Here is a 24,670-nt window from a genome sequence, read left to right on the forward strand (position 1 = left end):
AGAACTCACACTGTAAACAAGTCTAGCCTAGAACTTACAGTGGTTTGGATATCACCAATGTGCCTCTGTGCCCAGATTTCTTCTATTTCTGTCATGTTAAATGAGTGAACTCAGGACCTAGACCACAATAGTAAAGTGGTCTACCATTGAACTGCATTCTACAGATCTACAGAAGGATTATTTCTTGTTTTGTTTTATTTTGTTTGCTTGTTTTTCTTGAGATAGGTTTTATTATGCTTACTATGTAGTCCTGCCTGTTCTGGAACTTGCTATGTAGATAGACCAGGCTGTCCTTGAACTAAAATAGATCCATCTGTCTCTGCCTACTGAATGCTGAGATTAAAGGTATGCAATTCCACATTGGTCATATGAAATTTTAAAACTACATCATGGAATAATTTATAGGACAAAGAAGCTATGGTCAATATTATAATTTTTTCTTTGCCATAATGTTCATTGACCCCAGTGCCTTGAACTTACCATGTTCACTGCTACTGACCTACAGGCCCAGTCCTCATTTTTTGTTTGTTTGCTTTTTTAATTTTGAGGCAATGTCTAACTTACATAGGCAGGTTTTCAACAAGATCTTACTTCATCAATCTCACAAGTAGCTGAAATAGACTACTCCAGCAAGTAAAGGCTTTTTCTTATTCCGTACTGTGGTATATTGAACCTAGAGCTTTGTGATTAGTGAGCTATATCCCCACCCAGAAAAGATGTATGCTTTATAATAATAAAATGTCATGCGTTAAAATGATATGAACTGTCATTCCAAACGATTAATCTTGGACATTGAAATCTATGTTAGGAACCTACAGGCCTCAGGACACACAAGCCCAGGAACAGTTTGGGACAGGACCATTCGGTTTTCTGCCAGTGCCTGGAACTGAGCGGGTCCCACAGTCCTCTGTACACAAATCCCCTGGGGGAAAGAGCTGGACTCTCAGAAGTATGGAAATTCCTGAGAGCTCAGGAGAGACTGCCACATCTGCTCACATTCCTGGCCTAAGAGGAACTTGCCTAGTGGCCTCTGGGCACAGGAAGCTTGAAGCAGTCAGGGGCAGGACCCTTCCAGTTTCTGCCTGCGCCCAGAGTTTAAAGAGCGCTGACACACCTGAGAGCAGAGGTAAGACCAACTCTTCTGCTCCAAGTGACCCAACTGAAGGCCTCAGGACACACAAACCCAGGAGCAGGCTGGAACAGGACCCTTCCGGTTTCTTCCTGTGCCTGGAGCTTAACCGGTCCCACAGCTCTCTGGACTCAGATCCAGCTGTAAGAAAATAGGTCTTCAGGAGTGCTGACATACAGGCTTACAGTAGTGTCAAGACACTGTCAGAGACAGCAAGACCAGCTAACACCAGAGACAACCTGAAACCAAGACTACTCAGCATCATCAGAGCCCAGCTCTCACACCAGAGCAAATACTGGATATCCAAACACACTGGACAAGCAAGATTTGGATTCAAAATCACATCTCATGATGACGATACAGGATTTTAAGAAGAACATAAATAACTCCCTTAAAGAAATACGGGACAACACAGGTAAACAGGTAGAAGCCCTTAAAGAAGAAACACGAAAATCCCTTAAAGAATTACAGAAAAACACAACCAAACAGGTGAAGGAATAGAACAAAATCATCCAGGATTTAAAAATGGAAATAGAAACAATAAAGAAAGCACAAAACAAGACAACCCTGGAGATAGAAAACCTAGGAAAGAGATTAGGAGTCATAGACACAAGCATCACCAACAGAAGACAAGAGACAGAAGAATCTCAGGGGCAGATGATACTAGAGAAAGCATTGGTACAACCATCAAAGAAAATGTAAAACACAAAAAGCTCCTAACCCAAAACATCCAGGACAAAATGAGAAGGCCAAACCTAAGGATAATATGTGTAGAAGAGAGCAAAGATTCCCAACCTAAAGGGACAGTAAATATATTCAACAAAATTATAGAAGAAAACTTCCCTAACCTAAAGAAAGAGATGCCGTTTAAATACAAGAAGCCTACAGAACTCCAAATAGATTGGACCAGAAAAGAAACTCCTCCCGTCACATAATAGTCAAAACACCAAATGCACAAAACAAAGAAAGAATATTAAAAGCAGTAAGGGAAAAAGGTCAAGTAACATATAAAGGCAGACCTATCAGAATCATACCAGACTTCTCAACAGAGACTATGAAAGCTAGAAGATCCTGGGAAAATGTCACAGAGACCCCAAGAAAACACAAATGCCAGCCCAAGCTACTATATCCAGCAAAATTCTCAATTAACATAGATGGAGAAACCAAGATATTCCATGTCAAAACCAAATTAACACAATATCTTTCTACAAATCCAGTCCTACAAAGGATAATAGATGGAAAAGCCCAACACAAGGAAGGAAACTACGCTGTAGAAAAGGCAAGAGAGTAACTTCTTGCAACAAACACAAAAAAAAGAGAGCCACACAAACATAATTCCACCTCTAACAACAAAAATGACAGGAAACAACAATCACTATTCCTTAATATCTCTTAACATCAATGGACTCAATTCCCCAATAAGAAGACATAGATTAACAGACTGGATATGTAAAGAGGACCCAGCATTTTCTTGCATACAGGAAACATACCCCAGTGACAAAGACAAACACTACTTCAGAGTAAAAGGCTGGAAAACAATTTTCCAAGCAAATGGTCCCAAGAAACAAGCTGGAGTAAACATTCTATTCTTCTTTTCTTTTTTTTAAGGTTTTTTGAGGCTTTTTTAAATTTTTTTTAAGCTTTTTCTCTTTTTTGCTTTAGGCTTGCTGAGCCCAAACTCAGCACTAGCGACTGCGACCCGGGGCGGAGAGAGGGGAGTAGACATTCTAATATTGAATAAAATATTCAACCAAAAGTTATAAAAAAAGATAAGGAAGGACACTTCATATTCATTAAAAAAAATCCACCAAGACGAACTCTCAATCCTAAATATCTATGCTCCAAATACAAGGGCACCTACATACATAAAAGAAACTTCACTAAAGCTCAAAGCACACATTGCACCTCACACAATAATAGTGGAAAACTTCAACACCCCACTCTCATCAATGGACAGAAACTGAACAGAGACATAGAGAAACTAACAGAAGTTCTGAACCAAATGGATTTAACAGATAATTATAGAACACTTCATCTTAAAACAACAACAACAAAAAAATACCTTCTTCTCAGCACCTCATGGTACCTTCTCCAAAATTGACCATATAATTGGTCACAAAGCAGGCCTCAACAGATGTAAGAAGATTGAAATAACCCCATGCATCCTATCAGATCACCATGGACTAAGGCTGGTCTTCAATAACAACAAAAAAATGACAGAAAACCCACATATACATGGAAGTTGAACAACGCTCTACTCAATAACTTGGTCAAGGAAGAAATAAAGAAAAAAATTAAAGACCTTTTAGAATTTAATGACAATGAAGACCCAACATGCCTAAACTTAAGAGACACAGTGAAAGAGTGCTAAGAGGAAAACTTATAGCTGTGAGTGCCTCCAAAAAGAAATTGTAGAGAGCATAGTATTTAATGACAATGAAGGAACAACATACCCAAACTTATGGGACACAGTGAAAGCAATGCTAAGAGAAAAGCACCACAGCTCTGATTATCTCCAAAAAGAAACTGGAGAGAGCATACATTAGCTGCTTGACAGCCCATCTGAAAGCTCTAGAACAAAAAAGAAGCAAATACACCCAAGAGGAGTAGAAGGCAGGAAATAATCAAACTCAGGACTGAAATCAACCAAGTAAAAACAAAAAGAACTATACAAAGAATCAACAGAACCCAGATGCCCTACAACAGAAGAATGAGAACAGATAGTGTGGTACATCCATACAATGGAGTACTACTCAGCTATGAAAAGCAATGACCTTATGGACAGGAAACCAGGAAGGAGAATAACATTTGAAATGTAAGTAAAGAAATATATCTAATAAAAATTTTAAAAAAAGAAAAAGAATGACATTTGTTCATGAAACAAATTTACAGGCAAATGGATGGAACTAGAAAATATCCTGAGTGAGGTAACCCAATCATAAAAAAAAGAACACATGGTATGCACTCACTGATAATTGGATATTAGCCCAAAAGCTCAAATTACCCAAGAAACAATCCACAGACCACATGAAGCTCAAGAAGAAGGACGACCAAAGTGCAGATGCTTCAGTCATTCTTAAAAGGATGAATAAAAATATCATAGGAAGTGATATGGACACAAAACTTGGAGCAGAGACTGAAGGAATGGCCATTCAGGGCCTGCCCCACCTTGGGATCCAGCCCATTTACAATACAGCCACCAAACCTAGACAATATTGCTGATGCCAAGAAGTGCATGCTGACAGGAGCCTGATCTAGCTGTCTCCTGAGAGACTCAGCCAGAGCATGACAGATACAGAGGTGAATGCTAGCAGAAAACCAATGAATTGAGAACAGGGTCCCCATTGGAAGAGATAGAGAAGGGATAGAAGCAGCTGAAGGGGCTTTCAACCCCATAAGAACATCAACACCAACAACCAGAGCTCCCAGGGACTAAACCACCATCCAAAGCATACACATGGACAGACCCATGGTTCCAGCTGCATATGTATTGGGCACCAATGGGAGGAGAAGTTCTTGGACCTGCCAAGGCTGGAACCCCTAATGTAGAGGAATGTCAGGGCGGGAAGGAGGGTTGGTTGGGGAGGGGGAACATCCTTATAGAAGAGGGGGAATGGGGCATGGAATAGGGGGCTTATGGACAGAAAACCAGGAAAGGGGGGTTGGGGATTTAGCTCAGTGGTAGAGCGCTTGCCTAGGAAGCGCAAGGCCCTGGGTTCGGTCCCCAGCTCCGAAAAAAAGAAAAAAGAAAAAAAAAAAAACAGGAAAGGAAATAACATTTGAAATGTAAATATAATATATCCAATTAAAAAAGAAATAAAAAATCTGTTAGAGTTAAGAGGCTAGAAAATTACAAAAAGAACAAAGAATGAAATAAGTGGCAAGACAATACGGGAGAATTTAATACACAAAAGCTGAGATTACAAAACACCAATACTGGTCATCTGAGAGGACAGGGTGTTCAGTCTTCTCACATAATTGATCAAGAGAGAAGACTTGTGGGCTGGAACAATGGGTTTGTACATAAGAGCACTTGTTGTTATTCCAGAAAACACATTAATTTTCTGTTAGTTCTTTCATAAGCACCTATAACTCCAGTTCCAAAGGATTTGAAACCTTTTGATGGTTACTGAAGACAGGCAGGCAGGCAGGCAGGCAGGCAGGCAGGCAGGCATGACATACATGGACACAGACACACATATCTATAAATCAGCAAAAATGAAATCTAAAAATACTCTTTTTTAAAAATTAGAGAAAAGATACTAACAGTATTTAAAAAAAAAAAAAGATTCCTCACCCATTTATCCCAGAGGTCAGCTACAACAATACATGAACAATTTCAGGGCCAAGTATAGTATGATGCAAAAACCAATGTGGAGAAGTCTCAAAAAGTTAAAAATAGAGCTACCATGCAATGTGACTATAACATACCTTGGCTTAAACCCAAGGGATCCATTATTCTACTCCACAATTACTTGCTCAGTAAATACAGCTAACAAATTGTAACAACAAAATGCCCTTTGACTGACAACTGGATAAAGAAAACATGTACATATACACAACACAATTCTATTCAGATGTAAAAAAATGAAGTCTTCAGGTAAATTCATGGAACTGGAAATATTATTCTGAGGGAGATAACCCAGATCTAGAAGACAAATAACATGTGTTCTCTCTTGCTTGTGCATTCCAGCTCAAAATCTTTAGCAGTCAATATGTAACCTCAAGTAGCCAAAGAAGCCAGGAAAGAAGAAGGGGACTATAGAGTTGGGAGTGGGGAAATGAGCTCTAGGAAAGAGAATAGTAGGAGTCAGGTGCTATAAGGTTGGTAATGAGAATAACAGGGGAGGTATTGTAACTGCGAAGAACTGAGGAAGGATAATAAAGTGAGAGAGGGAAGAAAGAGAAATAAATAACATTAAGGTTATTTGATAAAGCCATAAGGAAACATGATATTTTGCAAGCTTACTTAAAATGCATATAATGTATACATATATAAATTATATTTACATATAGTTTAAATGAAATTAAACCATACAGGAGAATAATGCTCCCCAGAAGATCCATTGGCTATCTAAGGAAAACCCTGGTGCAAAATATGTAGTCTCCCTTTGACTTATTGGTCACAGGAGTCCATGAAATCCTCCAAACACTACAGGCTGTTGCTAGTGCCCTTAATTGCCCCCTAGAACTTAAAGGTAAGACCCTCTTAGTGAAGATACTGTGGACAGTTGTTCTCTGAAATTTCATGAGTCAAATCATCCTCATATCCTCATTTCTTCTGGTCTTCCAAATTTACAGCAGAATGACCTATTAAGTTCTGATTACAGCATTCCAGAACTTCTTGAACTCGGCTCCAAACTCCCACATTCTTCCTAAAAATTTATGAGATGCAATGAAAGCAGGCCTTAGAGGGAAGCTCCTAACTCCATCTATGTCTATATTAAAAATTCAGAAAGATCTAAAGGTAATGACTTGATGATGCACTTTTAGGACCTTGGAAAATAAGTAAAAAATCAGTAAACGTAAAAGAATAAAAGTCACAATAACAAATAAGAAAATTACAGATCAATGTCCATGAACGTAGACATAAATTTTCTCAAAAATAAAATACCTGCAAACAATTCTAAGCTCAGTGGTGTACAGCTTACTCCCAGCACTCGTGAGGCAGAGGTAGGCAGATCTCAAATGGTTCTCGATTGAGAGATTCTTTGGATTGTTTTCTTTGTTTCTATTAATTAATTCCAGCTCTGCTTTTTTTTTTTTAATCTTACCATCTCCTGGATTTGGGTTTGTTCTTGTTCTTCCAAATTCTTGGTTTCATGAAGTCATTTATTTGTGCTCTTTCTGGTTTTTAATGTAGGCTCTTCAAGCAATAAATTTCCCTCATAAGACTGCTTTCAATGTGTACCAGATGTGTGTGTGTGTGTGTGTGTGTGTGTGTGTGTGTGTGTGTGTGTGTGTGTGTTTTCATTTTCATTTAGTTCCAGAAAATTTAAAAAAAATGTTCTTGGTTTCTTCTTTGACCCACTCATCATTCAGGAATGAGTTTTTAGTCTCCATGAGTTTGCATATTTACTAGACTTTTTTTGCACTGTCAATTATAAATTTTACTGCATTATGGTCAGATAAGACTTAAGTCCTTTTGAATTTGTGAAGTTTTGTTTTGTGTCCCAGGATGTGGTTTGTTTTAGAAAAGTTTGCTTGTACTCATGAGAGAATTTATTATGTAGATATCTGTTAAGCCCATTTGATGTATGATGTCATTTAATTATGATATTTCTGTTTATTTTTTGTACAGATAATATATCTATTGGAGAAAATAGGATATTTACTTTCTTTATCAAGACAGGGTTTCTCTGTATAGCTCTGGCTGTCCTGGAACTCTGTGGACCTGACTGGCCTCAAAATCAGAGATCCTTTTGCCTCTGCCTCTAAAGTGCTAGGATTGAAAGTATTCACCATCATTGCCTGGCCCAAAAGTAGGATATTAAGTCACCTACTATCAATGGGTCAATATTAATCTTTGTCTTTAATTCGAGTGTACTCTTTGTATGAACTTGGGTACAGACAAATTTATTGCATATATATTTCAAGTAGTTATGTTCTCTTGGTTAATTGTTCCCTTGATTAGGATGAAATGTCTCTCTTTATCTCTTCTGGTTAGTTTTAGTTTGATCAGCCATTAGGCAGGTGATGCCTACTTGATTCTTGGTCTCATTTATGAGGAATATGTCTTTCAGGCTGTTGAGATAGCTGAGCAGTTAAGAGCACTGGCTGTTCCTCTAGAAGTCTTGAGTTCAATTCCCAGCAACCACATAGTGGCTCACAATTATCTATAAGGGGGTCTGATGCCCTTTCCTGGCATTTCAATATATGTGCAACAGAGCACTCATACATTAAATGAATACATTTTAAAAAGGAATATTTCTTTCCATTCTTTCATTTTAAGGTGGTGCCAACCATTAGATTTGATGTGAGTTTATTACAGAAAATAGAAACATGGATTTTGTTTCTTAATCCATGTTGCCAGCCTGCATCTTTCATTCGTAGAATTGAGGCCATTATATTTAAAGTTATTATTGAAAGATATGTGTGAGTTGCTCTCATTTTGTTGGTGGTGGCTTTGTTGTCTCAGTCAGGCTTTGTGTTTCAGTAATTATGGATTCATTTTTTTTCTTTGTACATTCTCTTAGCTATGTTTATTCCTTTGTTTACCCTAATGTATTGCTTTTTGTATTATGTTTAGGGTTGATCTGCTGCACAGGAATTCTTTTAGCCTATTTGAACAATGGAGCATTTTTTTTGTCCTTCTACTACAACAGATAGTTTTATTAGGCACAATAGTTTAGGTTGGCAGTAATGGGCTTTTAGAACTTGGAGTGCAATATTTCAGGCCCTTCTAGCTTTTAGAGTTTAATGAGAAATTAAATGTTATTCTGATGGGTTTTTCCTTATATGTGACTTGTGTTTTTCTCATTTAGCTTTCAATATGCTTTCTATGTAATGTATACTTAGTGTTTTAACTATCCTATGTGTGCTGGTTTGGATAAGAATGGCCCCCATAGCCTCATATATTTGAATGTTTCCTTCCTAATTGTTTAGTTTAGGAGGTATGGCCTTATTGGAAGAGCTGGATCACTGGGGTGGACTTTGAGGTTTCAAAAACCCATACCAGGCCCAATCTTTCTGCCTCTGTTCCTCTCTACCTCTCTCTGTGTCTCTCTGTTTGTTTCTGTCTCATTGTCTACCTGCCTGTCTGTCTCTGTCTCTCTGCACCAGCCCCTGTGTCTGTCTGCCTGCCTGTCTCTCCCTCCAACAATTGCTGCTTGCAGATTAGGTTGTAAGCTCCTAGCTGCTGCTCCAGCACCATGCTTGCCAGCCTGCTGCCATGTTTCTTCCTGCCATGATGGTCGTGAATTCACCCTATGAAACGGCAAGCAATCCTCCCAATTAAATACTTTCTTCTATAAGTTGTCTTGGTCATTGGTGCCTCTTTGTAGCAGTAGAATGCTAACTAAAATACTGTGCTGTGGAGTATTTCTTTTCTCTTCTTTTCTATTTGATGTTTTGTGTACTTCTTGTGACTGTATAGTTATGGCTTTTTTAGTTTGGGGGAGGCTTTCTTCTATGATCTCATTGAACATATAGTCTACATCATTGATATGCGAGTCTTCTCCCTCATCTATGCCTATAATTTGAAAATTTGGTCTTTTTAGAGTACGTGTGGTTCTTGATTTAGCTTGGTAATGGTTCAATAGAGCAAGTCAATTAATTTAATAAACCACACAATCATCTCAATATATGCAAAAAAGGACTTTGAAAATTCCAACGTGGCTCTTTTTGTCATGGACCTGAGTTCGTAGGTGCAGCGGCCTAGTGAAGTCTTCATGCCAGTCTCCAGAAGCTTGGTTTGTCTCAAAACCTATGTGACCCCACAGAGACCCTTCGAGAAATCGTGTCTCAACCAGGAGCTAAAGTTGATTGGAAAGTATGGACTACGGAACAAACGTGAGGTGTGGAGGGTCAAATTTACCCTGTGTAAGATCCATAAGGCTGCCCCAGAGCTGTTGATGCTGGACTAGAAGGATCCTCAGTGTCTGCTTGAACACGTGCTCTATTGAAGCAACTTGTTCGCCTTGGGGTGCTGGATGAGGGAGGGCAAGATGAAGCTGGATTACATCCTGGGCCTGAAGATTGAGATTTCTTGGAGAGACAGCTGCAGACCCAGGTCTTTGAGCTGGGCCTAACCAAATCTATTCATCATGCCCGTGAGCTCATCTGCCAACGTCACATCAGGGTCCACAAGCAGGTGATGAACATCCCATCCTTCATTGTTTGTCTGGACTCCCAGAAGCACATTGACTTCTCCCTCTGTTCTCCTTATAGTGTGGCCACCCAGGCCTCCTTATGGTGGTGACCGCCCAGGCCGAGTGAAGAGGAAGAATGCCAAGAAAGGCCAGGGTGATGCTGGAGCTGTTGATGAGGAGGAGGAGGATTAATTAATACCTTGTTGCATTGGAGGATTGTCTAGTTTTCCAGTTGACCAATGAAAGAGGGTTGATTAAAAAAAAGAAAAAGAAAAATCCAACATGCCTTCAGAATAAAATTCCTAGAGATTAGGACTAGAGAGACCATACCTCAGCATAATAACAGCTATGTATGACAAACACACAACCAGCATTATCCTAAATGGAGGTGAACTTGAAGCAATTCCACTAAAATCAGGAATGAGGCAGGAATGAGACCACTATGAAAAGCAAAGTTATCAGTTCCGGTGAATTTATTTATAAAACATTCTCTACATGTAAGGCTCAATGAACATTGTGGAAGAGGGCACCAAAAGATTATACAATCCGTAGTCTGGAGAGATAGCTCAATGATTAAGAGCACTGGCTGCTTTTCCAGAGGACCTGGGACCTCAATTCACAGCACATGGCAGCTCACAGCTATAATTCCAATTCCAAGGCATCTGACACCCTCACGCAGACATAGATGCATGAAAACATCAATGCACATAAAGTAAAAATAATTTTATTTAAAAAAATTTTTTGTAAGAGCCAGGTTCACAGCTGTCTGTAAGTCCAGTTCCAGGAGATCTGACACCCTAATACACACAAACATGTAGGCAAAAAAAATCAATGCACATAAGATAAAAATAATTTTAAATAAAGAAAATAAAAGACTGTAAGAGCCACATGATCAACAAGTTAATATCTTCTACAGTTGACAGAGAAACCACATTCATGAACTATCCACAATAAGCTAGGTATGGTGACCTTTACTTTTATTGAAAAATAGATTCTTTTCATACAATATATTCTGATTACACTTTCCCCTCTATAACATTGGAGCATTTATCTTCAGCCTTCTGGCCCAAAACATCTGACAGACCTTAAATGAAGCAGGAATTATGAAGGACTGGCTTTACCCTGTTTTTGCAGAGCTTAGCAGTCAATGATCTTGCATCCATTTGTCCTTTCTGGACGGCATTTTTTTCTGCAGAAAAGTTAAGGTATTTTTTTTTTTTGCACAGTGGCTATCTTGCCATAATTGAAGTAACTCCATATGAAGATCACTTGTACTCATGTTTTTTTTGAAGTGGAAGAGGGGGTAGTGTTAAGTGGAGATCTGTCTCAACATCAAAAAAGATCTTAAATTAATAAAGTGATTTTAAATGCTGCACTTTCTGGACCTCAGATGCTTTTTATAGCATATCTGAACAAGCAAACATTGCTTGTCTCCAGCTACCTATTATCTGTAGAGTGTATAAGGCATATTGGGCACTGTCCAGGCAGTAAGCTGTCTCCAACATTTCTATGACTTTTGAAAGCTGCATTCCTGTACTTCTTGCACACTCAAAAACATTTATTCCTTCTCAAATCTCTGATGGGATTGAAGACTAGATAGTTATATCCTCACAATTAAACTTAAGTTGTTTAGGATTTTAAAAGATGTTTTTTAGGATGGTAATACAAGTTAAGAAAAATAATTTAGATACAAAACTCTAACTCACCAAAATTAGATAGATGATAAAATACTTTATCTAAATTGCCAGATATAATGGACTGGATGTTATAAATGTATATTATCCCTTATAATTTTCATAATTGGTACAATTATATTTAACTTATATCTGAAAAAGGAGCCTTTTATTGGACTAAAGTGGGGAATTGTAGAGAGACCATCTTGTGTATTGTATGGATGTCTCATCTGTCAATTAAAAAGTCTATGGCCTGTGGCTTAGGCAGGAAGTAGAGGTGGGACATTGGGAGAAGAAAGCATCATGGGAGAGAAGGAGACAGAGAGTAGCCTTTTAAAGAGGTGACAAGATGGTTGCCTGGTACCTGAGCTCAGTAATCAGTTACATGGCAAAATATAAGTTAAAATAAATGGATATTAGGCTGGAGAATTGGCTCAGCATTTAAGAGCACTGACCGATCTTCTAAAGGTCCTGAGTTCAATCCCCAGCAACTACATGGTGGCTCACAACCATCTATAGTGGGGTCAAATGGCCTCTCTAGTGTGTCTGAAGACAGAAACGGTATATTCATAACATAAAAATAAACAAATAAATAATTAAAAAAATTATGACCTAGTTAGAGTAGAGCCTAGCTACTATGGCCAAGATATTTGTGAATATAATTTGAGTCTGAGTCTCATTTCTGGAAGCATGTGGCTGAGAGGCAGAACTAGAACTTAACTTCAACACCCCTCCTCCAACACCTTCCAGTCCCCTCCCAACCTACTCTTCCATCCATAGGCTTTCTGTCTTTTCTTAGAAAACAAATGAGAAGGAATTCTTTAGAAGGAGTAATAATAAAATACATAAGACCCAATAAGACATAAATGAAAACAAACAAATTGGAATAATATAACAACAAAACAAGAAAAAGAGTCAAAGGAAAAGCACAGGAAATGTACATAGACAGAAATATGCAAAGAACTTGTAAGGTTAAAAAAATTTCCTGATTAACATTATGAGGCAACCTCCAAAGACGCTGTTGAGTTCATTTTGTATTGGCCATTGCCAGGCATGTGGCCTACCCTTAAGAATGGTTTGTTTCCCTTGGGGAAAACTAATTTTTCATTTGCAAATGGTTATCGTTTGGAGATAGCTTCTGGGTTAAGGATGGAGGCATGAGTCCTCCACTTCTTTTACCTCTAATCTTCCATTTGGGCAGACCAATGCAGGCCCTGACTCAAACCTTTATCTCCAGCTCTCAGAAGGCAAAAACATATAGATCTCTTTGCATTTGAGGCCAGTCTGGTTTACATAGTAAGTTCCAGGACAGCCAAGGATACATACTGAGACCCCATCTCAAAAACAAAAACAAGACACGGCCATTGCAGTGCATTGAGCTCCATAGGGACAGAGTCAGGGCAAGCAAGAGCTGGACCAGCACTGGGCGACTCTGTGCCTCGCGGAGGAAAATCAACTAAACATGGGCAAAGGAGATCCTAAGAAGCCGAGAGGCAAAATGTCCTCATATTGTTCTTTGTGCAAACCTGCCAGGATGCTTCTGTCAACTTCTCAGAGTTCTCCAAGAAGTGCTCAGAGATGTAGAAGATCATGTCTGCTAAAGAAAAGGGGAAATGTGAAGATATGGCAAAGGCTGACAAAGCTCATTATAAAGAAACGAAAACTTACATCCCCCGCTGCCCAAGTAGGAGACCAACAAGAAGTTCAAGGACCCCAATCCACCAAGAGGCCTCCTTCCTCCTTCTTGTTCTGAGTACCACCCAAAAATCAAAGGCGAGCATCCTGGCTTATCTGTTGATAATGTTGCAAAGAAGCTAGGAGAGATGTGGAACAACGCTGCCGCGGATGACAAGCAGCCCTATGAGAAGAAAGCCACCAAGCTGAAGAAATATGAGAAGGATGTTGCTGCCTACAGAGCTAAAGGAAAACCTGATGCAGTGAAAAATGGTGTGATCAAGGCTGAAAAGAGCAAGAAAAAGAAGGAAGAGGAAGATGAGAAGGAAGAAGACGAAGATGAAGATGAAGTTCAAATTGATGATGATGGTGGTGGTGGTGATGATGATGATGATGATGATGATGATGATGATGATAATTAACTTGGCTCTAGTGCAGGTTTTTTCTTGTCTATAAAGCATTTAACCCCCTTGTATACAACTCATTCCTTTTAAAGAAAAAAATTGAAATGTAAGGCTGTGTAGGATTTGTTTTTAAACTGTACAGTGTCTTTTTGTATAGCTAACACACTAAGGAGTGTGTCTTTAGCTAGCCCTGTCCTGGTGGTATTTTCAATAGCCACTAACCTTGCCTGGTACAGTCTGGGGGTTGTAAATTGGCATGGAAATTTAAAGCAGGTTCTTGTTGGTGCACAGCACAAATTAGTTATATATGGGGCAGAAGGTTTTTTCTTTTGTTTTTTGAGGGTTTTGTTTTTCATCTTCAGTTGTCTCTGATGCAGCTTACACAAAGATAACTGTTGTTCTGTTAGCTGAGTACCACTCTGTAATTGAAAAAAGAAATTGAGGCTGTTTTGTTGACAATCTGAATGCTTCTAAGTAGATAAAATTTTATTAGTATTGTTAAAAAATTAATTTTTTCCATTTTTTTCTTTTATCGAAAAATAGATTCTTTTCTCATACAATATATCCTGATTATAGTTTCCCTTTCTTCTCTGTAGACCAGTCTGGCCTCTAACTCAGAGATCCACCTGTCTCTGTCTCCCAAATGCTAGGATTAAAGATGTGTGCCACCACCCAAGTTTCCCCTTCTTCTACTTCCCCAAGTTCCTTCCTACCTTCCCTTCACTATGGAATCACCCCCTTTCTGTTTCTCACTAGAAAAGAACAGACTTTTAAGAGATAACAACAAAACATAACAAGATCAAGTATAATAAGATGAAGCCTACATGGAACCATCACTCCTATGTTCAAAATCATTTTTTAAAAGAAAATGTAGGTCTAGCTGGGCATGGTAGTGCATGCCTTTAATCCCAGCACTCAGAAAGAAGACAGAGACAGGTGGATCTCTGTGAGTTTGAGGCCAGCCTGGTCTACACAGTGAGTTGTAGGAGGGCCAGAGCTAGTAGAGAGACCATGTCTCAAAAAAAAACAAAACAAAACAAATAAAAGTAGACCTAAAGGCAGGTGTAATGATACCCACCCACCTATAATACCAACCGTTTGGAGACTGAAACAGGAGAATTACAAGTTCTAAGCCAGACTGGACTACATAGAAAGACGCTCCAAAAAAGGGGAAATCTAACTGTAGTTTTAATATTATTTCCTCTCATATTAATAATCTCCTTTGAGACTCTTTTGACTCTATATTTTTCAAATTAGGGCTCATGTTAGATTTAAAAACATTCATGGGGCAGGAAAGTTGGCTCAACAGCTAAGCCTACTCTTGTGGAGGACCCAGGTTCAATTTCCAGTACCCCTACGGTAGCTCAAGACCATCTGTAACTGCAGTCCCACAGGATCTAATACCTTCTTTCGCCCTCCAAGGGTACCAGACATACACATAATGCACAGCTCTACATGCAACCAAGATACCCATATAAATAAACTAATAATCACAACATTCAGTAGTTGGAGACAAGAAGATTGTGAGTTCAAGTTCAGCCTGGACTATATATCAAGATTGTCATAAAACGGGCTGGAGAGATGGCTCAGTGGTTAAGAGCACCGACTGCTCTTCCCAAGGTCCTGAGTTCAAATCCCAGCAACCACATGGTGGCTCACAACCATCTGAAACAAGTCTGATGCCCTCTTCTGGTGTGTCTGAAGATAGCAACAGTGTAATCATAATATATAATAAATAAATAAAATATTTAAAAAAAAAAAAAAAAAAAGATTGTCATAAAACAAACAAAAAGTATCCTCAATTCTCCATGATTCATCAGAACATATTTTAATTTTGATGATAATCTAGATGTAATAATCATATGCACGTCCTATATTTGGGTGACCACTCTATAATACAATGCAGCAATATAATTTCAATAATCACATCACTACTGATTTTTTTTTGGTTCTTTTTTTTTTTTTTTGGTTCTTTTTTTCAGAGCTGGGGACCGAACCCAGGGCCTTGCGCTTCCTAGGCAAGCGCTCTACCACTGAGCTAAATCCCCAACCCCATCACTACTGATTTTTATAAGGTTTGCTGTGAGACCTACATTTCAGTTGTTAGAGGTCTAATATACTAGCACACCCCAATCTTTGTTTCAAAATGTAGATATGAGCGCTTCTTTCTGATACCAGTAGATATTTAGGGTTACCTGAAAGTGACTCTTCAGGTTCTATATCTAATGTATTAACTAGATGATGTAGTCAAGGTTTTGAAGCAGAAAGTATATTGATTCCATTCATGGAGCAAAAGGGTTGCAAAAGGTAAGGTTCTACTATACATTGCAAGACAATTGTTCTTTCCTGCATTAACAGATGCTCCTATGACAAGTTCTAAGACACAAGTAAGGCTATGTTCCCATTCATGAACTAAATGAACTTGAGGTTTATCTTCTGTGGTTCTAGATTTAGTTCTGTGGTCCGAATTAATGTTTCTCATGTCACTACTCCTCATGATATGGTATCCAGGCAGTTTTCAGGCCACTGAACAGATGTGTAGCTAGCCTCCATGATCCTGAGGGACCAGTAAATGTTTTCACATTTTTTCAGTCTGCAAGTACTTAAGAGCTTCTTCCCACAATGCGTATGTCACAATTTGAGCTCTTACAATGTACTAGCACACCACACACACACACACACACACACACACACACACACACACACACACTACTTCACTCAAAGAGAAAGAAGAAAAAAAGTGGTCATCTTTTAGAAATAGAAAAAAAAAACTTGTGTGCTTTCAGAATCAGTGTCAAATGGTACCATTAAAGGCATATGGGTTTTTCTCCTTCTCTTCCTCCTCCTCTTCCTCTTCTTTTTCTTCTTTTTTCTTCCCTGATCTTCTCTGCTCACAGCATCCTGGTTGCAAGGTAGCTATAACAGTGCCAGCATAAGGGAAGTTCCTTCCCATACATTTCTTTTTATTATTCAGAGAGATCTTTCCCAAAAGTTTCTCAGAAGACTTCTTTTCAGATCTTAAGACAAAATCACACACACAGACACACAGACATACACACATACACACACACACACACACACACACACACACACACACACACACACACACCTAAGCTAGCCACTAGCAAGGAGAATGAGTATATTCATACTTCTGATTGACTATTCAAATTCTACCATCATCCAATATAGTCCTGAGATAGGACTCTTTTCCTAAACACGTGATTACAACAGGACCAAAAACAGCAAGGAAGGAGATGGAACGATAGATTAAAGCAGTCACCCAGAATCATTTTCTTTACACAACTATATCCAGGTTCCCTCCTTGTGGTGTTTGGTTCAAGGGTGCTACACAGGAATTCAGAGGGTTGTGAGTGGGTGGACACTTTGACAGGTGACTGGCTATCTCCTCACTCAAACTCACTAACCAGCTCCTTTACTCTCAGTTTAAATACTAAATTCCTCAAATTTGAGCGAAGCTCAAAAAAAAAAAAGAAAAGAAAGAAAGAAAGAAAGAAAGAAAGGAAGGAAGGAAGGAAGGAAGAAAGAAAGCTCTACAGGACTCTGTTCCTTCCTTCTCTTCTAGAAGAAAGCAGGGCGTATTCCGTCTCCTCACTAATATAAAGAAATAGTTTTCTTTTTTTTTAAAGATTTATTCATTTATTATATATAAGTCCACTGTAACTGTCTTCAGATACACCAGACAAGGGCATCAGATCTCTTTACAGATGGTTGTGAGCCACCATGTGGTTGCTGGGAATTGAACTCAGGACCTCTGGAAGAGCAGACGGTGCTCTTAACCACTGAGCCATCTCTCCAGCCCAAGAAATAGTTTTCCTAAATAATGTCTGTGTGCAGATATTATTTGGGTGGTTCACTTTATTGGTCTTGTCTCATTTTCTGTTTATACATTGTACATTAGAGGAACCTAAGTCCCTTACCAAATGCGAGGGAGTAGCTGTCTTGTTATTGCTCATAGAACTCTAGTTTTCATAACAGCACTCAGCCACGTTATGGCTACCCTTGCCTTTTCTTTATATTGTTGAGATGAGAATCAGCACTTGCTAGCCCGTAGGACTCAAGAGTAGTAGAATACTGAGTGAGGGCCAGTGAGACGGTTCAGTATGTAAAGGCATTTTCTTCCAAGCCTGGTGACCAGAGTTCTATCTCTGGGACTCACACAGTATAGAGAAACAACTCCCATGTGTTGTCCTCTGACTTCTATCTGTATGTAGTAGCATGTGCACATTTTCAACACACACACACACACACACACACACACACACACACACACACACACACACACAAATAGATGTAATCATTTTTAAAGGATACTGAGTAAAATTCCTGTAGACTTGATAGAAAATATGCAGTGGTGCCTGAATTTGTCCCTGTTATATTCATGATCAAAGGCAATAACTTGATGAGAAGAAAAACACTCCTAAAATGTCTTTTCTCCACATCACCACTATTCATTTGTCCGCAGATTTCCCCCCAAGTCATTATGTAGTCTCTAGCCTGTATTCAAATACCACCAATGGCTTTATCTGGCTTATACAGGGTCAGTACAGCTTCCGAGCTCTTTAGACCTTTCTAGTTTCCTCTGATCTCACAGCAAAGTAAGATCTTGGGAAAAAATAGAACTTCTGTTTCTTTTTTATTACTTTCCTCACCTCTGATTCAGTCTATTCTGCTTTCCTCTGTTCCCCCTGAGTTAACAATGAAGAATTTAGTACCACATGACACAAAATAGCCTGTGCAAAGGTCATGTACTATTCATTTCATTTCTGGGTGTTTACTTAAACCTATTTCCTCTGGTTGGGGACTTTCCCATCGTGATTCTTGGAAGGTGGCAGAACCCATCTCTCCCTTTAGACAAAAGTGCCTCATTCAATTTCCTCCCAGGGTAGGGTTCTGAGGCCTAACCTAGTCCAGTCACTCTAGACTTTGTTTTAAGTGTTAGGGGCAAAGAACTGAGGAAAGAGCAAGAGTTGATTTTTTTTTTCTCTCTCTCTCTGCTCCAGAGCCGCCAAGGTGCTGCTGTGGGTCCCTCACCAGACCAGTCCTGCATTATGCTTTGAGTGCTGATCCTGGATGCAAACCTGCCTATTTTTAGCCTGCCTACTGGATCTTGAAGGTACTTAGCACGTTTATAATGAATTGTTTTGCTGCTTAAATCACACAGAGTCCAATTCTATGTACTCGAAGATCTACACTACTAGCTGCCTGTATTTCCTTTAAAGGCTTGTCTTACTTCTGAGAACACCAAAGGAACCATATTTCCAGGGAGAGTTTCTATTGAAGAAAAATCTTTGTAGATATCTGTTTTGTTGTGAATAGTAAAATTAAAGACTATAAGTCTACCCACTGTTTTCCCACACCATCTAATTCAGTGCCTGCGGCTGCATGTGTTCAGCAATGCAGGAAACCTGCATCCTGTTCAAAGAGCTTTTGCTCTGGAAAAAGACTTTATAATACTTATTAAAATAAACAGATTCATGATGTTCTTTATATAGTAGACCTGATTTCGGCAAACGGATTCTTTTCATAAGATGATTTCAATTGTGTGGAAATAGACTATTCAAGTGTAAGGAATTTAATTGATTATGAGTGTTGCAAATGACATGATGCTGTAAGTGCCTGATATTATGCCTCCTGCCTCGATGTGTAATGCCAAGGGGGTTTCAGAGTTGGTCTGGCTACAGTTGCAATCTGGGTAGCACTTCTTTAGAGATCCTGTTCCCAAATACAGACATATTCTGAAACACTAGAGATGGGGTTTTTCACAATATAAAACTTGAACAGACAATAGTCAACCAGGGAAACCATAGTTCCTCTAATACTTTTCAAACTCTTTTTTTACATCTTGACCTTAAGTTTAATAAGCAAACTCCTGGTAGTTCAGCAATGTAGTTCTGTGCATTAAAAATAGATAAGAGTGGGTTGGGGATTTAGCTCAGTGGTAGAGCGCTTGCCTAGCAAGTTCGGTCCCCAGCTCCAAAAAAGAAAAAAAAAAGATTTAAAAAAAAAAAGAATAGATAAGAGTTCAACAAGGCAGTTCAGGGTCTACGTCCACGAAAGCATCCTCCCAATACTAACCCTGTCCCTGGTTCTGTTGTTGTTGTTGTTTAATTGGTTGTTTGGCTTTGCTTTTGAGACAGGGTCTCTATACATAGTTGTGACTATCCTGGAACTTACTATGTAGATAAGGCTGACCTTGAATTTACAGAGATCTACCCACTTCTGCTTCCTCTGCTGGGCTAAAGTCATGCATCATCATGCCCAGCTACTGTTCCTCTTACGACCAACACTGAGTAATTCTGTTTTGCCTCCAGAAGTTCTGGTTCACAACAGAACATTAGCTAAATAAACTCCAAATTCTTTTCTGTATCTTTGGCTATAGAGTTTATTTTCCACCATTTTCCTATTCTAAGTTATGGGCAGTCATGTTGTCCAAAGGAACTAAAAAGAAGTTGCAGTCAGATCAAATTACAGCACAAATATGTCTCAAGTAATAGATGGATGTTCAAAGCGTGAGCAATATGATTTCTCCCTACTTGTGGAGTTTTTTAGAAGCAATTTAAGTCCCAATCCTTTCATTTTCAATTTCTTTTGGAGTTCGGTCTCAGTTAGAAGGGTCTCGCTCTGAGACATAGGCAGAAATTACATCCTGAGCTGTTGTCTACTGGAATTAGTGACATTTCTGCAGGACTTCCAAGACAGAATTAGTCCATCTGTAAAATTATTATATGTCCCAATTTCTAATAGGTGCAAAAGTAAATTGGGCTCATAGAACTTTCTCAGGACCAATGCCCCATGTATAAAATTTAGAAAAAAAACTGAGGCAAAGGGGCAACCAAAGAAATGCAGTAAATAGAATATCCCACAGAAAGATTAGCTTGATACAATTGTTAAGTCAGAATCCTTAAAAATGCTGGTTCGCTTAGATTAAAGCAGATGTTAAAGGACATAAAAATCATATGAAATGTATTTCTGGATTGACTACTGATCTGGATAAAATTATGAGGGGTATTTTTAGGTCATTCAGAAAAATATGAACAGAAGTTAGGTGTTAGAACATTGAAAATGTACTGAATTAGCAAAATTAAGGCAGTTGACTTAGACAAGGCTGAGGAACAGTAGTTGCAGTATATTTTCCACTTGGTAGGAAAAAAGAAACATTCAGAGAAGCTAGATGTGGTGGCTCAACCTTGAGAAGGTTGAGGCTAGAGTACCAGACTGAATTCAAGGCCATCCTGAGCTACACCATAATACCCAGGCCAGCTCGGAATACAGAGGCCAGAATATAGTCCAGACTGGTTCAAATCTTAGGAACTTATTGTCCATCTCTAGAGTGTAGTCATTACAGTATCTCCATACCCAGGCAGAAACCACACTTTCTGTTCACTCTTAAGGCTGCCCTTCTTCTTTGAAGTAGGCCAAACTTCCTCTTTCCTTTTAATTGTGAGAAGTGTAAAAACTTTAGAAAAGTTGGGGGTGGGGGGGAGACTGTTACTACAGAGTGGCCTAAGGGGAGCTGGAAATGGAAAATGATGGGTGGAAAAAAATTAAAACACATCGTATATATGCATAAAGTTCTTAAGGAATACATTAAAATATTATTTTAAGTGCTTCAGAACGATTTGGGTGTGGTAGTCCACACTTTGAATCCCAGTAATCTGGAGGCAGAAGCAAGTGGATCTCTATGAGTTTGAGGTCAGCCTGGTGTAAGTAGTGATTTCCAGGAGAGCCAGGGCTATGTTAAAAATCCCTGCCTCAAGAGGCCAAAAATACAGGCTGGAGAGATGGCTCAGTGGTTAAGAGCACTAACTGGTCTTCCAGAGGTCCTGAGTTCAAATTCCAGCAACCACATGGTAGCTCACAACCATCTGTAATGAGATCTGATGCCCTTTTCTGGTGTGTCTGAAGACAGATACAGTGTGTACTTATATATAATAAATAAGTAAGTAAATCTTTGAAAAAGAAGACAAAAATACATAAGTAGATAAATAAAATAAAAATAAAAGCTTCATAATAATAAAGAATAATATAGTAAAACTTTCTATTCCTGTCAATCAGAATTGTAGATATTTTGTTATACTTGCTTTTGACAAGTTAAAAAAATTATAGCTAGAACTAATGTGTTCCATTTAACCATCATTTACATTGATATCCTTGTCTATAAATTTTTTCAACCATAGCAGCCATCTTCTAGTAATTCATCAGATGACAGGTACAAAGGGAAAAGTGGAGAGGCACATGTTCGATATTCTCTAAGCCTTTTTGAAAACATGGAGTTGTTCCTTTGGCCACATGTATATAAATCTACAAGAAAGGTGATACTATAAACATCAGGAAAATGTGTACTGTTCAAAAAGGAACTGCCCCATAAATATCACTATGGCAAAAGAAGCTGCCCACAATGTCAACTTAGCATTACTGTAAACAAATAAGTCAAGGGAAAGACTCTTGCCAAGAAAATTAATTGTATAAATGTAGATTGAGCATATTAAACACTCTAAGAGTGAAGAAACCTTCCTGAAATAGATAAAGAAAAAGGGTCAGAAAAAAAAGGAAAGGGGTTGGGGATTTGGCTCAGTGGTAGAGCGCTTGCCTAGCAAGCTCAAGGCCCTGGGTTCGGTCCCCAGCTCCGAAAAAAAAGAAAAAAGAAAAAAAAAGGAAGCCAAAAAGAGAGACACCTGGGTTCAACTGAGGCACCAGCCTGCTCCATCAAGAGGGACATACTTTGTAAAGACTAACAGAAAGGGGCCTGAGCTACTAGACAGCCAAGTTCATGGCTTTATGTACAAAAGAGATAAGAGATTGTTAAACAGCTAAATAATATTCCATTGTGTAAATGTACCACATTTTCCCAATCCATTCATCAATTGAAGAACATCTAGAATATTACCTTTTCCTAATTATTGTGAATAGACCAGCAATAAACATGTATGAGCAGGTGTTGCAAACCATAGCCAATCCCATCATGGAGAGGGAAGGTACACATAAAGTCCCACTCTTAACTAAAGAGCTATTGGCAATTGATAACTGCTGGAAGAAAGGGAAATAACTTGTATTAAATATATTCTATGTTATTTATATATTAATATGATAACAGATGTGTATAATATAATAATACATGATAGTTCATGTAATTTATTGATTGAAGTGAAAAATAGGACAGTTATATGGCCATTCACTGTTAACATTATCAGCTGGAAGCAGACTATGCCTAGAAAATATTGGAAGTGTTGAGGTAAAATTCATTTTCTGGATGATGAGAATGCTGTAGATAGAAGGTCATTACTTTTCTTTTTGTTGTTTTTTTTTCAAGACAGGGTTTCTCTATGTAATGTTCGCTGTCCTGGAACTCACCCTGTAGTCCAGGCTGGCCTCAAACTCAGAGAATCGCCTGCCTCTGCCTCCCAAGTGCTGGGTTTAAAGGTTTGAGCTACCATCACACAGTCTAAAGCCATCAATTTTTATCTCTTCTTATTAGCATTTGCTGACAGATCAGGTATATTGTTTTTCTGAAAGATAAGTTTTGCCTGTATAGCTTGATAATAAACAAGAATACCCTGTATCTGCCTATCAACACTTACGAAGAGCTTATTATAATTGACCTTCACTTTCTGTAACACTCTAGGCTCCTACTAAGAAGTAAATGTCAGCAACCAGGCATTTCTACCGCCTGTCCCCAGTGACCCAGCAACAGCAGACTTCATCACTAGCTGCCAAGATGTAACACATTCCCACTGTTGCCAGGAGTCACATATCCTCTCCCTGTACATCACCTTGTAAAAGGCCAATCCCTCCTCGCCCTGTGCTCTTTTTCTTTCCACCCTTGCTCAGAGGCAACCTCTGCGTACCCCATCCCTAATAAACCTCCCAAGTGAGATCTGTCATATGGTGTGACTTTATGGCGTCCATTGTTTAAATCATAACCATTTTCTTTATTGTGTACTTTCCTAGGGTTTCATGTATAACTTCCCTCTTTGTCTCACCTTTTTACTTCTTTATTCCTCTGATTTGATCAGCATGTCACCAAAAAATCTTTTCAGTTTTGATGCCAAAAAGTTCAGAAACATACCACAGTACGCAGCACATGTGGAGCTCAGAAGACAACTCTATACAGTTGGTTCTCTCCTTCTAGCACATGGGTTCTAGGGTTCTAACTCGGATTGTCAGGATCAACAGAAGACACCTTCACCCACACAGAGAAATTCATTTCTTTTTTTAAAAAAATCTATCTATCTATCTATCTATCTATCTATCTATCTATCTATCTATCTATCTATCTATCTACCTACCTACCTGTTTATTTTCTGTGCATTGTTGTTTAGTTTCCATGTATGTCTATGTGTGGGTGTCAGATCCCCTGGAACTGGAATTACAAACAGTTGTGAGTCACCATGTGGGTTCTGGAAGAGCAACCAGTGTTCTTAATTAACTGCTGAGTCATCTCTACAGCTCCCAAGGTTCACTTCTTATCCTTTGAAACAGTTGAGATAATCAACCATGAAAGTTCTCACTCATACACAATAGCTATGCTGGCTTGCCCTCTTTATTCTGACCAATTTTTTGAGTTTCATCTCAAGAGAAAACACCGTCCATGAAAGAAAAGAGAGAGAGAGAGAGAGAGAGAGAGAGAGAGAGAGAGAGATGAAAGTACTTGTATGTTAATAATGTTTTTAGAGAATTAAAAAAAAACCATCTCTTTTCACTAAGAGCAAGAAACTCAGTAACTCACTTGGGCCTTTTGTAGACAACACAAAATAAAACATTAAAAAATTGCTGACAAGTATCAGTTGTTTTATCCTGACTGGAAACTTCCCAGAATAAGAAAAGACTATCATACCACATCAGTTTGAAAATCAAAAGTAGGGCTGGAGAGATGGCTCAGTGGTTAAGAGCACCGACTGCTCTTCCTGAGGTCCTGAGTTCAAATCCCAGCAACCACATGGTGGCTCACAACCATCCGTA

General features: G+C 38.7%; 1 long non-coding RNA gene and 1 pseudogene across 2 annotated transcripts in view; both read left to right on the forward strand.

Moving 5' to 3' along the window:
* LOC134484046 (uncharacterized) overlaps positions 1-23,590 on the forward strand; it is an 83,248-nt gene extending 59,658 nt beyond the window's left edge. The window contains exons 1-3 of one of the 2 annotated variants that reach the window (XR_015646943.1): positions 18,498-18,593; positions 18,712-18,824; positions 23,334-23,590. This is a non-coding gene — a long non-coding RNA (uncharacterized LOC134484046). Of the gene's footprint in view, positions 1-18,497; positions 18,594-18,711; positions 18,825-23,333 lie in introns of those variants that run through there. The other variant, XR_015646942.1, reaches the window with a different exon arrangement.
* On the forward strand, positions 9,520-10,131 carry Rps9-ps3 (ribosomal protein S9, pseudogene 3; annotated as a pseudogene).
* Positions 23,591-24,670: the final 1,080 nt, after the last annotated feature.

Source organism: Rattus norvegicus, chromosome X (assembly GCF_021556685.1).
Source record: "Rattus norvegicus strain SHRSP/BbbUtx chromosome X, alternate assembly SHRSP_T2T, whole genome shotgun sequence".
NCBI lineage: Eukaryota > Metazoa > Chordata > Mammalia > Rodentia > Muridae > Rattus > Rattus norvegicus.